General features: G+C 42.1%; 1 protein-coding gene across 1 annotated transcript in view; it reads right to left on the bottom strand.

Moving 5' to 3' along the window:
* The window catches only part of Eps8 (epidermal growth factor receptor pathway substrate 8), a gene marked incomplete in the record, with an annotated part of 199,901 nt that extends 183,684 nt beyond the window's left edge, over positions 1 to 16,217 (bottom strand). Inside the window, 1 exon segment of the mRNA XM_029557658.1 lies at positions 15,990 to 16,217.
* Between the last annotated feature and the right edge of the window lie 627 nt (positions 16,218 to 16,844).

Genomic DNA, 16,844 nt, shown 5'->3' with positions numbered 1-16,844 from the left:
TGGTAACAGCAAGCGCTGCTCTTGGAGAGGACCCAAGTTTGATCCCTAGTACCCGCGTTGGACAGCTCGCAACTACCTGTAACTCCAGCTCCGGGGGATCTAATGCCTCTGTCCTCCGTCCAGGCACCTGCACCCACATGCACAAACCCACACACAGACACACACATGCACATAATTTAAAGTAAAAGAAAGTCTTTGGGGAAAAAGTAATAATTCATATTAATTCCTGTATTCAGACATTATCTGCAGTAGCAATTGATAAAATTTATCATAAATGCTTTAGAGTTTCATGTGAAATCTATTGTATGTATTTATTACTCTTTTTAAATGAAAGAAAAAAGCAGCCGCATTTGGGTAATTGGGCAATTGTGAAATGAATTTACTACAGATGAAAAGCAGAGAAAAATGACTCTACCATCTCTACTGGAACATTCACAAACAATCTTTTTTTTAGTTTTAAAATTTTATTTATTATTTTAATTTTATGTGTATGTGTGTATTACCTGCATGTAGGTAAGTGCACCCGTGGCGTCAATGCCCACAGAGGACAGAAGCTGTTGGATCCCCTGGAACTAGAGGTGTTATGGACAGTTAGCTGCCATGTGGGTGCTGATATTCGAACCCAGGTCTTTTGTAAGAACAACCAGTGTTCTTAACTGCTGATCCATCTCTCCAGCCCCACAAACAACCTTTCTCTTTAGTTATGGACAGTTAGCTGCCATGTGGGTGCTGATATTCGAACCCAGGTCTTCTGTAAGAACAACCAGTGTTCTTAACTGCTGAGCCATCTCTCCAGCCCCACAAACAACCTTTCTCTTTAAAAAAAAATCTTCAAAAATAATTGTTTTTTAAAAAGTAACTGCTTTAATTCACCATCAACTCATCAATTAAAAAAATAAGTTCCTATGGTGATAATTTGAGACACAAATAAGGTCTCAGCAGAATGGGAAATAATGACTCCCACTCGCCTTTAGAACAGGTGTGGATTCGGGTCCTGCAGAGATGGCTTCTATATCTACCTTTCCCTTCTCCCCTCTCCATCCTCAACTGGCAAACAAGCTAACAGCACTCAGGTACACAGAGCTTGGGAAACTGGGTCACCAGGTTGCCACAGGGACTCCGACCATCTGTCTAACAACTTTGTGTGACTTCCTCCTCCGTGGGATCCCATGGTATAGTGCCCAGTAGGCACAATAAGAGAAAGGTTAGCAGAGCTTTCTATCACAGTGTCAAAAATACTTGATCCAAAGCTCCAAGAATATGAAAAAACTCAGGCACCTCATCCTTCCACAGCCAGCACACTAGCCAATAAGCCAATAGATATTTATTTAGAATCTACTCTGTGCACAGAAATAATTTTGCACTCAGTTTCAATCATGGCCTAAACCACACATCCAGATAGGATTTAAAAGGAATTTTTGATCCTGCTACTAAATAAACAGGCGCTCTGTGGTGCAAATAAAGACAGTTTTGAAACAGATAGTTATGAATCTTTCATTCATAGTAGCTAACTAGAAACACATGAGCCAAACGCACTGTGAGGATCATTTCAATGGTGTGTAATCTGAGAGGTATGTTAGAAAGACTTGACTCCAAGAAGGGGAGGAGGCCACCCTGTTCTTTACTCCCAGTGAAACACAGACACAGTTTTACAACTTTGCAATTCATATGGCCACATTAAAGTTACTCCTGTTCAAAATTCAAGATAATAGATGTTTTCTAAAAGTTTAATGCTTTAACAATCAGCCTGAAGTCTTCAGTATGACTTCATCTTATGAATAAAGGCTTCTTTGTTCCTAAAATTTCCAGGAGAAATTTGGATATTGTATATAAAAATAACATCAACTATACTTGTCTGACCTGAGAGCAAGTTGACCTTAATAGTTGAAAATCTTACAAAGGGCATAACGATCTACTGTAATGTTTCTCAGGGCTCCCAAATAAATATTCCCTTGAGTGATTATTACAAAATATCCATAATTTGGAAATAGACTGATTTATCCATAATATCAATACACTTTTAAAAATATAATATCTATATCTAGATATTTGAACAGAAAATGTGAATATCAATTAAGGAGAAAGAGAGAAACCATAAAAGTTATTCTTTCCACATTTTTGACCATTTACCTAAAACTCCATCCTTCTGGGAAAACAAAACAAAACATTTTTATTGAGACAGGGTCTCACTATGTACGCCAGGCTTCAAACTCACAATCATTCTCCTATCTCAACTTCCCAGTGCTGGGATTACAGGTTTATACCACCATGACATTTCTTCTTTTATGTGTTTAATGCTTCTTTCAATTTAAGATTTTAACCAGGCAAGGTGGTACATGTTCATAATCCCAGCACTTGGGAGGTGGAGGCAGGAGGATCAAAAATTCAAGATCAGCCTCATTTACATGGCAAATTCAAGGCCAGCTCCCTGACACCTTGCACCCTGCCTTAGGAAGGAATACATACATACATACATACATACATACATACATACAGGCATATATATATATATGTATGTATGTTTCTATCACTGGACACCAAGTACCACTAGACAAGATCCTTGTCTCACTTGTTAATTTCGACATCCTGATTATTTGGTGCATTTAATAGGTACTTATTTAATATTTTCCTATGACGGATAAATTTCATCAATCAAAACAAGACTATCTTCCATTAAATAAAGTTGTATATGTCCAGGACTGTAAGATCAAGAAATTAAATTGGGTTGAATTAAACCAATGGATCTACTTGATTGACCTAACTTTCTAAGCTAATATAAGAATCTCATGTGTGCACATGGAGGATGGAGGGAGAAGTCTGACATATCAAACAAGATCAACACAACTACAAGGCCAAACCCACCTACACAGAAAGGAGAGTTCGGTGTACATTTTATTCACTTCAACAGGTATCTGTGAGTGCTGGAGGTAGTCTTGTCACTGCCCAGCCCACTGATCTTTGCAGAGTAATAAACCTTTCTTTCTGTTGAATATATATACATATTTCTTTCTGTTGAATATGCATATATATATACACATATATATATTCATTTGTATTCCTAGTTCTCTTCTGCAATTTCCTTTTTTTAAAAAAAAATGTATCTTGGCTGATCATGGAAGCAGAGCAAGGCAGATCTCCGTGAGTTCCAGGCCAGTCAGAGCTACAAAGTCAGATCCTGTCCTAAAAAAATTATTTGAGACAGTGTGATATCTCAGTGCCAAGCCCGATGACCCAAGTTCAATCTCTCAAACCCTTATGGTAGAAGGAGAGAACAGACTCCTGAAAATTGTCCACACAAGGGCCATGACATATAAGCATACAAGCTGAGCACTGGCTGCTCTTGCAGAGAACCCAAGTTCGATTCCCAGCACACACATGGCAGCTAACGGTCTGTAACTCCAGTTCCAGGGGATCCAATGCCCTTTTCTGTTCTCTGTGGGCACTGCATGACATAGGTGTACTTACATACATACAAGCATAACATTCATACACATAAAATAAAAATAAAGAAATCCAAAAAATTTTAATTCATATTTGTTAATAACAACAGCTGATCATCATACCAATGCCTCTGAAAACCATAAATATAACACAAAATGTAGCTGATATCTATTGGATGAAATGACTCTGTACCTTTAGGTCTTATGCAATGCAGTCAGTGAGAGCTGACAAAATCCTGGTTAAACTATTCCATTAACTGCCTGGTAGAGAGAGAAAATAGAGCTGACCAGAGATAACTGATATGAGGTAGGAGGGAAGAACTGGAAGTAAGAGAAGGCTACTATTCTTGTTTGAAAACTCCTCCCATTATCATGAAGTATCCTACACAAAATGTTCTTTTATATCTAAAACCCCATTTGAGATATATATAATTTAAGTTCTAAAACTCCCTATGGTGATAAAGGACTCTCATATATACATACATACATACATACATACATGAGATTACATATAACAAAATAGCTACATTTATTTATTTATTTATTTTTATTTTAAGGCATGGAATATCCATGGAGGCCAGAAGAGGCCATCAGAGCCCCTGGAGCTATAGACAGTTGTTAGCCACCATGTCAGGGCTGGGAACTGAACCTGAAACTTCTGCAAGAGCAGCCAGTGCTCTTAACTGCTGAGTCATCTCTCCAGCTCCACGTGTGGGTCTTTCTAAGGAGTATAATAACTATATCAGTATTATGTGTTGGCTAGTCCTGGTTAACAACTTGATACATCTGGGTAAAGGGAACCAGCTGAGGAATTTCTCTATCAGATCGGTCTGTGGGCATATCTGTGATGCACTGTATTAATTGGTAATGGATGTCGGAAGGCCTAGCCCACTGTGGGTGGTAGCATCCCTGGGCAGGTATGTGAGAAAGTCAGGAGAAGTCAGTCAGCAGCATTCCTCTGTGGTTTCTGCTCAGGTTTTTGCTTTGAGTTCCTTCCTTGACCCTCCCCCTAATGATAGCTACAGCCTGGGAGACAAAATCAGTCCCTCCTTCCCCAACTTCCTTTTGGTCATAGTGTTAACACCAGCAACAGAAAACAAATTAGAATATTATATTTACGCTAGACAGGATTTTACTTTTATCATAGCAAAATTTTGCTATTTTCAACATAACCCACTTCCTACCCAAATAAGATCAACGGTGATGAGGGCGCCAATCACTCCTTTGTTTCAAATCTGCAAGATGCCTAAACTTGACCTTGACTGCCACAGGCACCATGAATGTCTACTTTATTCAGACTTCCCTCCCTATGACCAAGTCTCCCCAGGCAATGAGAAAGAGTTTGGGTAATAATTGAAATGATGGGGCTGAAGAGATGGCTCAGCGGTTAAGAGCACTGACTGCTCTTGCAGAGGACTCGGGTTCGATTCCCAGCACCCACTTTTAAAAGATAATTGAAATTATATAAAAGTTATGAAAACTCTACTTTTATTTTATTTATTTATTTTTATCTTACTTGTATGAGTGTTTTGCCTGCATGTGTATAAGAGCACCCATGTTGTGCAGTACCCTCAAAGGTCAGAAGAGGGTGTTGTTCCCCTGAAACTGGAGTTAAGGATCGTCGTTAATGTTAGTGCTAGGAACCAAACCCAGGTCCTCTGCAAGAGCAGTCAGTGCTCTTAACTTCTGAGTCATCCCTCTAGCCCCCAAAACTACACTTTTTGACTGCATCATCTCATAGTTGAAGAAGCCTGCCAGAGGCAGGGCCTGGAGGATGGGGACAAGCAAAAGTGGGGAGGAGGAAGTAGGCTGGAGAAGGGGAGGGGAGGGAAAACCCACAGGGTCATTAATCTGCTTCAAGACTTTTCCAAAGCTATTTTCCTCATGAGACCATGGAGAGCAGCAAAGCTTAAGATAAAGTTGAAAAGTGTGAGGTGTGGCTCAGCGCGGGAATGCTGTAGTAAACAGGGCTGAAACAATTTCAGAAGTTTAGTAAAGAAACATCAAAAGCCAGAACAACATAAAAAAAAAGCTGATGCTCCAACACATCCTGTAACTTTACAAAGACAGCAAATACACTAGTGTACAAGCCAGACCTGGATATTCCTAAATTCCAGTGGAGTTATCTTGGACATTCTTTTTATTTATTTATTTTTAATCTTTTTGAGACACCAGCTGGCCTGGAACTTGCTATGTAGACCAGGCTGGCCTTGAACTCACAGAGATCCGCCTGCCTCTGCCACCCAAGTGCTGGGATTAAAGTCATGCACCACCACGCCTGGCTTTATGTATTCTTTTTTATTTTCATTATTTGTATTTACTTATTTTGTGTGTGTACGCACAATTCACATGTGGAGGTCAGAGGACAATTTGCAAGAGTCACTTCTCTCCCACTACATGGGCCCCAGGGATCAAACTCAGATTGTCAGAGTTGACAGCAAGCGCCTTTACCTGCTGAACCATCTTGCTGGTCCCTGTCTATTACTCTTTATACACTGGTGGCCAGGCTTGGCTTCACATACTGTTCATGTAAGAATAGAAGTGACAGTTATTTAGATGAATGCATGATTTAATACACACTAATATCTGCCGAGGGTCATTTTCCTCAATGATTAAAAACAACCCAACGCCAGTTCTTCTGTCACATGCATTTGCCCCGCAGCTTCGCATGAGTGAGTATCATGTGAATGACGCTGCAAGAATTGGCCCAATGGCCAGATTTTTATCACAGAAAGAATTCCATTGCTTTTCAATTATTCAGAATCTAGCAAAGCCGGATAGAAGAGCTTAGTAAAAGAACTACCAACACAATGTCCTGTCTTGTCTATAATGCTCTTCTTGGGTAAAATGTGTATGTATATAATATACTGTAGTCCAAAGTGCTGAAAATAGACTATTCAGGAGCAGATCTGACACTGCAGATAAAAAAAATAACACCATAAAGAAAACTCAACGCAGAGGCAGGGTTTCTAAAGCAGCAGCTCTAGATTCAAGAGGAAAAGATTAAAACTCCCAAACATATATATATATAGTTTGATATAAAAGAATCAAGTTTTAAGACACATTGGAAAGAGAGGTGGGAGATTACTTACATGTACAAACAGCTGAGGACATTTATAATTGGGGGGAAGGGAAAAGTCTACAGAGACACTTCTCTTCCACTATGAATGGAACAATCAAATATAGGGTTTGCATGGGCTGACAGAAACCAAGTCATTTATAGATCAAAGTACTCAACAAAGTGAATCTCAAGAAATCTAGGACTCACCACCCCACCGAAAAAAGAAAGCAAAGTAAGATTTTTTTAAAGTGACAGATCATCGTTCACAATGCAAATAAGTGTATTCTCTCTGTCATCACAAGTATATTTTGCTTTAAATTTTAAAAGTCAGGGCCCACAAGATGGCTTCAAGGATAAAGATGCTTTCTGCTGTGTTCAATCCCTAGAATCCACGTGATGAAAGGAGAGAATCAATTCCTGCAAGTTGAGATGGCTTCAAGGATAAAGATGCTTTCTGCTGTGTTCAATCCCTAGAATCTACGTGATGAAAGGAGAGAATCAATTCCTGCAAGTTGTCCTCTCTCTCTCTCTCTCTCTCTCTCTCTCTCACACACACACACACACACAACAAATAATAGATAAGACAAGTTACATAAAGCCATCATATTGTACATTTATTTCTAAAATCAATATTACCTTCGAATGTCAGAATTATTATAGAAAACTAGAATAAACTATTAAAAAGTCTTTTCAAAAGGGACACATATCATACTTACTTTTATTTATGGTCTTTTTTTCTTGTACTGTTCTCAACATCTTAATTTCTAATGAAAAATACTGCAAACAATTAAAACATTATAAAAATATAAATATTAGAACAAGCAGGAACAATTATACTGTTTAATAGCCACAAGTATATTTCAGACACTGAAAATGTTTTGTTGTTTTCTTAGATCAAATATCCCAATAATATGTACATATTTTGAGAAGAACGATTAACTTACAGAAGGAATATTCTGATGGTACAAATATCACATTTTCTAAATAAATTAAATTCAGTAGCCATCTATAAAAGATTTTAAAATTCTTTCTTTCCCTTTAAGTACAATGTTCTCTTTTATTAATCATATTTTTCTTTAGCCATTTTTTTCTTTGTGTTTTTCTTCTCTTATATTAAAAACACAGTCTTGGGCCTGGAGAGATGGCTCAGCAGTTAGGAGCAGTAGCTGCTCTTGCAGAGGGCCCAGGTTTGATTCCAGCACCTAGATGGTAGCTAACAACCATCTAAAACACCAGTTCCAGGGGATCCGGCACCCTCTTCTGAACTCCGTGGGCATTGCACAACACAGGTACACTTACACACATGTAGGCAATACACTCATACAAATAAAAAAAATAGTAAATAAAACTTCAAAAACCACAGTCTTCAACTATCAAATACAGAATTCATTTAACAAATAACTTTAGCACATTCTTAGGTATGATGGTCAGATTCTGTTAAGAAACCATGTCTCAAAGTTCTTAACCAGCTGGAACAGGACTAGAAGTTCTGTTGTCATATTTGTAAGTTGCTCTTCCACTAAATGTAGGAGTGGTTTGACACAGAATCCTCAACTTCACTTTCTCTCTCTTAAGTCCCATGTAGTCACTTGACTATCACAAGACTGAAAAAGAGCAAGTGTCTCCATGAAGGGCAAGCTTCTGAAAACCATGGGATTAGAAGAGGGAGGCAGACACTTCTTCAACAGTTTTTATTTAGATTTTGCTTACCACAGTATAATGAATAGTCTCATGCTATTACTTGTAAAAATGGAAAACAACTGGTTGTTCGGTCCTCTGTTAGCTCTGAATGTGAGACTATGCATAGTTCCTACCACATCCATCACATGGACCCACTCAACACATCACACATACCTGTCTGCCTGGGATGCCCAGGATTCTCACCTCATTCTCTCACTCTTCACCTCGAAGTCATCTAGTAAGAGAACTCCAACTTCCTAGGGCATAGGTAGCCTCTCCTTTCTTAATATGCACTGGTATGAGTACACACAAATGTGTGCACAGGGGCACGAACACTCACACACACACACACACACACACACACACACACATTGTATTTCCACTTAGCACCCTCCTCAAATACCTTTATCAAGTTGGTGCTACTGCCATTCCCAGTTCTTAGAGAAGAAAACTAAGGCTCTCTTATTCCAAAGTCCACTGCCTACTTTTTTAGTTTTGTTTATTTTTATGTATATGAGTGTTTTGTGTGCATGTATGTAAGTGTACCATGTTCACGCAATGCAATGCCTGTGGAGGTCAAAAGGAGGCACTGGATCCCCTAGAACTGGAGTTAAGAATGGTTGTTAGCTGCCATGTGGGTGCTGGGAATCAAACCTGGGTCCTCTGCAAGAGCAACCAGTGTTCTTAACCACTGAGCCATCTCTCCTGTCCCCCACTATCTATTGTTTAATATCTACTTCCTCCACACTGCAGCAAAGTGGCCGTCTGGCTGCCTCCGTTCCCAGGCCAATGACAGGAGGCAGAGATCTCTCTCATTTACCTTCATATTCCACTGTCTGGCACAGAACAGACACATGACAAACATCAGTGAATGATGAATGAACAAATGCAATGTAATAATGTTCTACTTTCTCTGTGAGGAAAAACTCACCCCCATCATGTAAGAAGTATGATGCTAAGTGCTATCTCAGCTCAGCATGCACACTGTGGCCCTGTGAGATATATGATGTGGTGTTCTTGGAGCCCACAGGAGACACAGATGGTGGAGTCACAGCTTCCTGTCCTCAAGAAAGTCAAAATTCAACAAGGGAAAGCAGGGAGCAACTAACTAGCTGGCATCTCATCACCTGTTTTGTTTTTCTTAAACCCACAAAATTCCCTCATTTGAATCTCATTCTTTATGAACACATTCCAACTCCACACATCTCTAGGTTAATGGGACACAGATCAATAAACAAGAAAAAAAAAACCTGAAAATACTCTCATGGATCTTAAATATACCATCTATTGGGTCATCTTCGTTTACCTCAAAGTCATCTAAGTCATGCATGATATTAAAAACAGAAAAAAAATCAGGAAAACCCTCATATCGTCCTCTCACTTCTTTTTTTAAAGATTTATTTTATTTTTAATTATGTGTTACATTTGTGCGTGTGTGTTTCTCTCTCTCCCCTCCCCCCACATGAGTGCAGTACCCACAGAAGCCAGAAGAGGGCAATGGTCCTGGGAACTGGAGTTACAGGTGGCTATGAGCCACCTAATGTGGGTGCTGGGAATGGTACCCAAGTCCTCTGCAACAGCAGTATGCACTCAACTGCTGAGCCCTCTCTCCAGCCCCTTCTTTTGTGAGAAGCAGCACAGCAAAGTGGAGAACATGTGGGTTTGGGAAAATGATCAAGGCCCCCATCCTGTCTCTGTCCGTTTATCACCATGTCAACTGTACAGAAGTCCTTTTATTTTCTTGAATCTAATGCTTATATACAACATGGAGATAAAGAGATTTTCCCAAAGAGCTCTTGTGAGAGTTAAAGATAGTGTACCTAACACCCCACACTTGTCAGCCTCTCTAGATGCTTCTTGAAGGTTACCGGTTCTAACTTTCATTTAACAATATAAATACTTAGGGTTGCAATGTCAATAGCATGAAAATGTTTCTCAAAAGAGAGGCACTTGGAAAAAAAAAGGCCACTTGTAAGAGGAGGAGGCACCTGGAATAAGATTCAAGAGCTTACACTGCAGTGAAGTCTTTGGTTTCTGGGTGTTGTATATACCATCTGCCTCTCACAAGTGCACACTCTAAAAAATCCCTTATTCCAAATCCTCATTGTGAAAGAAATCAAACTTTATGATTTGTCATGGTAAGATCTAGAAGAATCACAAGATGTTCCTCTGCACAGACAATTCCGCTGTCACAAAGAAGAGCTTGAGTGAAGAAGAGGAAAGACCCACAGATCATGTCTGCAAACCTAACTCAGTGCAGAGCATGTTAGCGTCTCTCTTAGTTCCCAGGCCATCCGTTTTGGAAAATGTATTTAAAGCAATCAAATAAAGGCATTTCCCTTTCAATTTAAGCTTAATTTAAAATCTGTTAACCTAAAAGAACACATGTACCTGAACTGGCTGCAAATGGACAGCTACACATAAAAGAAAACTGAACTACACACAGATCGTCTTCCTTTCACAAACTTAGTTCAACATGGAAAATCAGAAAACTTTCAGAAAATATGAAAGATGGGTCCGACTCTCAACACCATTTTTAGAAGCCTCTGTGACATGAGGGGCAATGCACAGAAGATGAGGCAGAACTCCCAGTGAACTACTAGCTTGTTCTGATGTGGAGGCTAAAGGACTAGAAACAGGATGTGCAGGGGACCCCCCCCCATAGACTCCCCCTTTGAGAATTCCACCTGCTCATCCACACAGGCCCTGCTCACCCTCGGCCTTGGAAATTCTGTTCTCAGTTGTGGCCCAGTGTGATGCATGCACAATAAAATCATCTCTTCTATGATCTTAACAGAAGAATGAAAAAAAAAGGATTAAAAAGGGGACCAGGCATCCTGATTAAAAAATGGACTTGCAGCCAAGCCTGATGATGTCAGTTTGATCCTCAAAAATCACATGGTAGAAAGAGAGCAGTGACTGCTGAAAGTTATCCACTGACCTCCACACAGGCACTGTGACAAGTGGAGGGCTATCCAGGATATGAAATGACAGGAACTCAGATATTGCTGGTGTGGATGAAAACGGGTAGCAGTCAGCCACCTTGGAAAATAGTCTGCAATTTCTTACAGAGGTAAGCACAGCCTCATCCTATGCTCTACCAATCATAGTCCCAGGTATATATTCAACTATTTGAATGCTTACATCTACCCCAAACCACACATAATGAATGTTCACAGCACCTGTATTCATAGTTACCAAAAACTCAAAGCAACCAAGATGCCCTCCAGTAGATGAATAGTTAAACTGCAACCTATTCCACTCAGTGCAGCACTGTTAAACAATAAAAATAAATGAGCCGCTGTCCTACAGAAGACATGGGTGACCCTTAAATACATATTGCTAAGTCAAAGAAGCCAGCAGGGTGACGTTACAGGACATCTGGAAAAAGGCAAAACTAAAAAGATGATTAAAGGTCACAATTTTCTGGGGATGGGACAAAGGAGGTGATGGGTGAAACACAGGAAACTTAATATGTCAAAATTATTCAGTATGATGCCATTGGGCTGTAATGATAGATAGGTCAAACCCATGGGACTTTACAGGACAAAAGGTTCATCTTAATGCATGCAATAAAGTAATTTATAAGGTCAAGGGATCCCAAAAAGGAAAGCAGCTTGTGACATAAGAATCTAACTATAGGTGTGTATAGCAATCTCATGAAAGGGGATAGAAAGAAGAGCTGCCTAGCAAACTGTGAAAATGGACGGAGATTGAGATTAAAAGCAAAAGTAGAAAGAACTGTGTGTAAGCACCGGACTGTAGTTGAAGTACTTTCTTGTGATACCAGTGTTATCAATTCCAATATTGCTAACTGTATATAAGGCAAATGATCAATTAAACAGAGGGTTGGTATGGAGCCAGGTTTCCCTTCCTTGTTACAGCGAGTTTATCTAAGCAGGGGAGAAACTAGTATGATATACTATTATAATTCTATCAATGTGAATTCATGTTGACTTAATATAGATGCACACAGTTAAGCAGAAATATGGATTCCTTTATAGAAATCTGGAGAACTATGTAATACCAGGAAGTAGAGACTTCTTTTTAAAGTCTCATGGATAGGAGTATGTCAAAGAGACCCAGAAACCATGCTATAAGAATTTGAGCATCTAAATAAGTATAATTGGATTACAACTCAAAGAATAAATAACTAACCAAGAGTACAGACCAATGTAAGTTAACAAGTGAGTAAATAAGTGAAGGGAAGAGAAATCTCCCATATAGAAAAATTACCAAAGATATATGTTTATAGATAGACACCCCGTCTTAAGGAGGAAAGGGAACATAAGTCTCTACCCCTTAAATATAGGCTGAGATCAGGGACTTTCCAAGTCTGCCAGATAGAGAAGAGACCAGGAATTTAGCAATGGAAAACCTGACAAATCCTATCTCAGCCAGTGATCAAGATGAGTATCAACCGTGATAACTGTGCTGATAGTGTGTACTCATGACATATGATGAAGACAGAACTTCACCCTGTCCTCTTCCAGCCCAAAGCCCACTACCTCAGTCCTTCCATTCTGTTTTGTGCCAGGGGCTCATTCTACAGCCTGAGTGGGGCTGGAACTCACCATCTTTCTGCCTGAGATCCCCCAGTCCTGGAATCACGGTGTACAACCATCATCACACACTAGGCCATAATGAAAGTCTAACCATGGGAAAAACAAGAGATAAACTAGAAGGGGAAAGCATGCTACAAAATCCAGGACTCCTCACAACTGTCAACCCCATCGAAAACAAGGAAACTGTGAGAAATGATCAGAGCCAATAGGAGCCTTAGAGCTGTGACAACTAAATGTAACATGGTATTCTGAATAGTAGGATCATGGGATGGAAAACAGGCATCAGCTAAAAACTAGGGAGGGGCCGGGGTATGGCTCAGTGGTGGAGTTTATGTGCATGAGACCCTGGCTGGGTTCAATTGCCACCTCCAACAAAAAAACAAACAAACAAGGACATACAACCAAAATAAGTATGAGCTATAACTAAAATCCTACACCAATAATGATTCCTTGATTGCAGTCAATATTAATTAATACTGGGGAGAGGTTGCTAGAGTTCTGTACAGGAAATCCCTGTACTGTATCTGTATCCCTTTTTTGTAATATAAAACTGTTCCTAAAAACTACAATCTACTTTTTAAATTCTTTTTTCCATTTGTGGTAGGTGTGTGTGTGTGTGTGTGTGTGTGTGTGTGTGTGTGCTTGTGTTTGCCGTTGACCCTGGAGCTTGCCGTTTGCCGTTTTGGCTAGACCATCTGGCCAGTAAGTCCCTGGGCTCCGCCCCTCTCCCCCCAGCTTGGGAACTGCAGAGGCATGCCCAGCTTTTCATGTGGGTGTTGGGAATCTGGACTCATGCTTGAACAGCAAGCACTTTACCCGCTGAGTCTGTGTCCCCAGGCCCTACAGTCTACTTTTCTAAAATCCCATTTGGAACTGTGTCTGGGAAAGACTGAAGATACTATAGCTCAGACCTGAAGACTCCCCCGCTTTCTTCTACATACTCAATTCACAGTGTTTGCTATGACTCCACTGGAGTGCTTTTTAAGAAAAAAAATTTTCAGTTCCTCACAGCTGCAAACAATTTTGTGCAGTAATTCCCAGCAGGGATACACTGTATAGCCAAAGTACTATAGTTCCATTTTTCCCCTCTGATAGCCCCACAGATGTCTGAAAGTTTGTGAGCTATTCTTAACCTTGGGTGTCTTGTGGGGAGACAAATAACTACCAAATATATCTAATACAACTTAGAAAAGGTTGACCTAAAGTTTACAGAAAAAAAATCAGTGCTAAAGCACATCCAATAAAACTTCAAGAAAGTCAAGAACTTGAAATCTGGATATTATAGTTTCCTATTCAAACCTGGATAGACTGAGCTGTTTTAGGATGAGAACGGGTATATGAAGAGGAGATTTGGGGGGAATAAAAAGGAGTGGGAGAAAGGATGTTGAGTACAGAGGAAAAGAAAAGGATTAAGTTTGAAACATTCCATGAAAACACTGGAAGCTAGGAGTGACCATCCTGTCATAAAGTAGCAAATCCTGGTGGCTGGAGAGACCAAGCGTTGAGAAAAACTTGGAATCAGGAAAAGGCAGGATGTGCAAACAAAATGGATCTTTACCTTGGATCATAAATAAGCGAAATGTTCAAAGGTAAACACTAGCTTCCTGGTAGGGAAATTTTAAAATGATCCTAAAAACAGATTCACTAAAAGTATTCCCCACTATTAATGAAAGGCTAAAAATTGCTAATTTGGATGACACTCAGTGACTTTGGGAAATGAAATAAACGTTACAAAATGGGCATCTCAAAGACTGTGAGCAAAACTTGTCTCAGAATTCTAGGATTTAAAGCACATTTTCCTTCCCTTTTTTTCTGCTATGAAGTAACTCGTGCGATTTTTACAGTCTTAATCTAGGAATTCTTCAAGAATTGTGTTCTATGGACACCTACTGCACTGTGACACATTCTAACCAACCCTTTATGTGGCAAGTCTATAGCTGTTTTAACTTTGAGATTGTGTGAACCCATCAGCCAAAAATTTCCCACACCAGCGATTTAAGAACTATAACAGTATGCCCAGAAAATTCCAAATCCAATTTAAAAAAATTAAAAAACTGAAAGAAATCTCCCCTAGGTGAGGCAAGATGTCAATGACTTTAATTTCCATAGATTCACTACGTTATGATCTACAATTCTACGCAGTTAGGAGCACAGCTTTCCAAAACCAGGGAGCTATAGAACGGCATCCTCTCCATTAGAAAACAGTGTGCTTTAATAAAGTAGCCTCCCGGGAATCCTCCCATCTCCTCCCAAATGGCAAAGCCAGAAATCAAACAACTCACACACTCCGAAACCAAGTTGTATCTGGACGCAGCCTGCAGTGTTTTGTTATCATTTGAAGCAAGAAGTGAAACCTTTAAAAGAAAACTATCATATTTTCACTGAAACATGTGCTCAGGGAAGATTCCTATTCCTTTTGCCTCGCCGCTCCAGAAGTCTACGGATTTGAAATCCTAACACCAAGGCGTCCTGCCCGGTGAGGAGGCGTCTGCCAGCAGAGGAGGTACTAGAGGCAGAGGAGGATTTGAGCAGCATGGCGCGAGAACGCTCGGTGCAAAGACTTTGCGGGCGTGTAGCCATTGAAAGGAGGAGGGGAAAGAGGGAATCAGGGAACGAGTAACGTCTCTCCATGGGTGTGGAGCCCTCCAACCCCCCCAAGACAGCGATGGGAGAGGCCATCTTCCCAAAAGTAAAATGGTGTTGGGAAAGTGATCGAGCTCAGAAAGTCAACAATTAGGAATTGACAACTATGCAAACACCGTGAGCCACCTTAACTGGAAAGGGCACAGGGCGGTGGGTTCCTATTCCTATGGGTCCCTTTGGAGGTCCTCACTTGGTTCCTGATGAGAGGCGCTCTGAAAGCCCCAAGTCCGAGACAATAAACCGTGATCGAAGTCCGGGTGTGCCAAGCTCAGGTGTGTCCGCAGACACCCAGGTGAGTGGAGTGTCTCGCGGACCTGGCGAGCATCCGCGCCCACCCGGGATACAGCAGGGCACGGCGGGCGCGGGGCTCGGGGGCTCCGGGGCGCGCGCGGGGCAGGCGCGGGGACGCGCTGGGGAGGCAGCGCCCGCGCACACCTGGCCGCCGACACCAGTTGCAAGCGGTCCAAGTGGACCCCGGCGGGCGCGGCGCCTGGCACCGCTCGGGTCGCGGCACAGAAAGGCGCTTTCGGAAAAGCGATCCGGAGTCCGAGTCGCCGGATCCCACCCGGGGACCCGCACCGATGCCCGCGGGGCTCTTACCTCGGATCCGCCCTCCCAGACACCGCTCTCCCCGCAGGGTGCCGCGACCTCCCCAAAACGAGATGGGAGGCGACGGAGGAGGGGGATCGCGGGCTGCAGCGCGCCCTCCGGGTCGCAGGCGAGCCACGGGCCGCGCCCGCAGCAGACGACCGTCCGGGGTTGCACAGCGCCCGCCCGGCGCCGCCTGGGCAGTCTGCGCGGGCAGCTCGCTCGCGGCCAGAGCCAAGCGCGCGCTGCGCATGCCCAGCAGCTAGCTGGGAGCGCGCCTCGCAGAAAGGCCAGGAGAGGGCTCGCTCTCCTCTGTCTTGCAAGCAGTGGAGTCTCGGGTAGAGTCCCCGGGCACAGGTGTAGATCCCTGGAATGCCCGGGGCAAGATGAGCGCGACACCACGCAGGGGAGGAGCTGGGGAGCGGTGCCAGCCAGGGGACCCCAGGCAGCGATCCCAGGGCACCCAGAATTCGACCGGTTTCCAGAAGTGCCCTAGCAGGACAGACTGGCATCCTCAAGAGCATTGCCCCTGGCAAGGGTGATGCCCCCAGAGGAGGGAGCGCTCCAGGGACTGCGACCCTGGTCCCGCTCCACAACTGTCAGTGACTCCAACACTCTGGCGGATTAGTCTTTCCCAGTTGCCAGCAGGGTGCCTGCCTTCCCCTGGACTCCTACCTGTGTGACTTGGTTGCTTCCCTCTTTTCTATACCCTCAACTCCTGGGATGTGCTGGTGGTACCCAAGGGCCTGCATTGGGCCCAGAGCGGCTCCAAATCCTGAGGTCCCTGGCTGCAGCCAGCAAGCCCAGACCCGCCTCACAAGGCGCCTTGAATACTATTTTTCATGTGAGTTCTTGCCAGGAGTCTGG

The sequence above is a fragment of the Nannospalax galili genome, unplaced genomic scaffold (assembly GCF_000622305.1).
Source record: "Nannospalax galili isolate Female #2095 unplaced genomic scaffold, S.galili_v1.0 scaffold208, whole genome shotgun sequence".
Classification (NCBI taxonomy): Eukaryota; Metazoa; Chordata; class Mammalia; order Rodentia; family Spalacidae; genus Nannospalax; species Nannospalax galili.
Note: the sequence above shows the minus strand (reverse complement) of the source record. Positions and strands in the feature narration are given on the sequence as shown.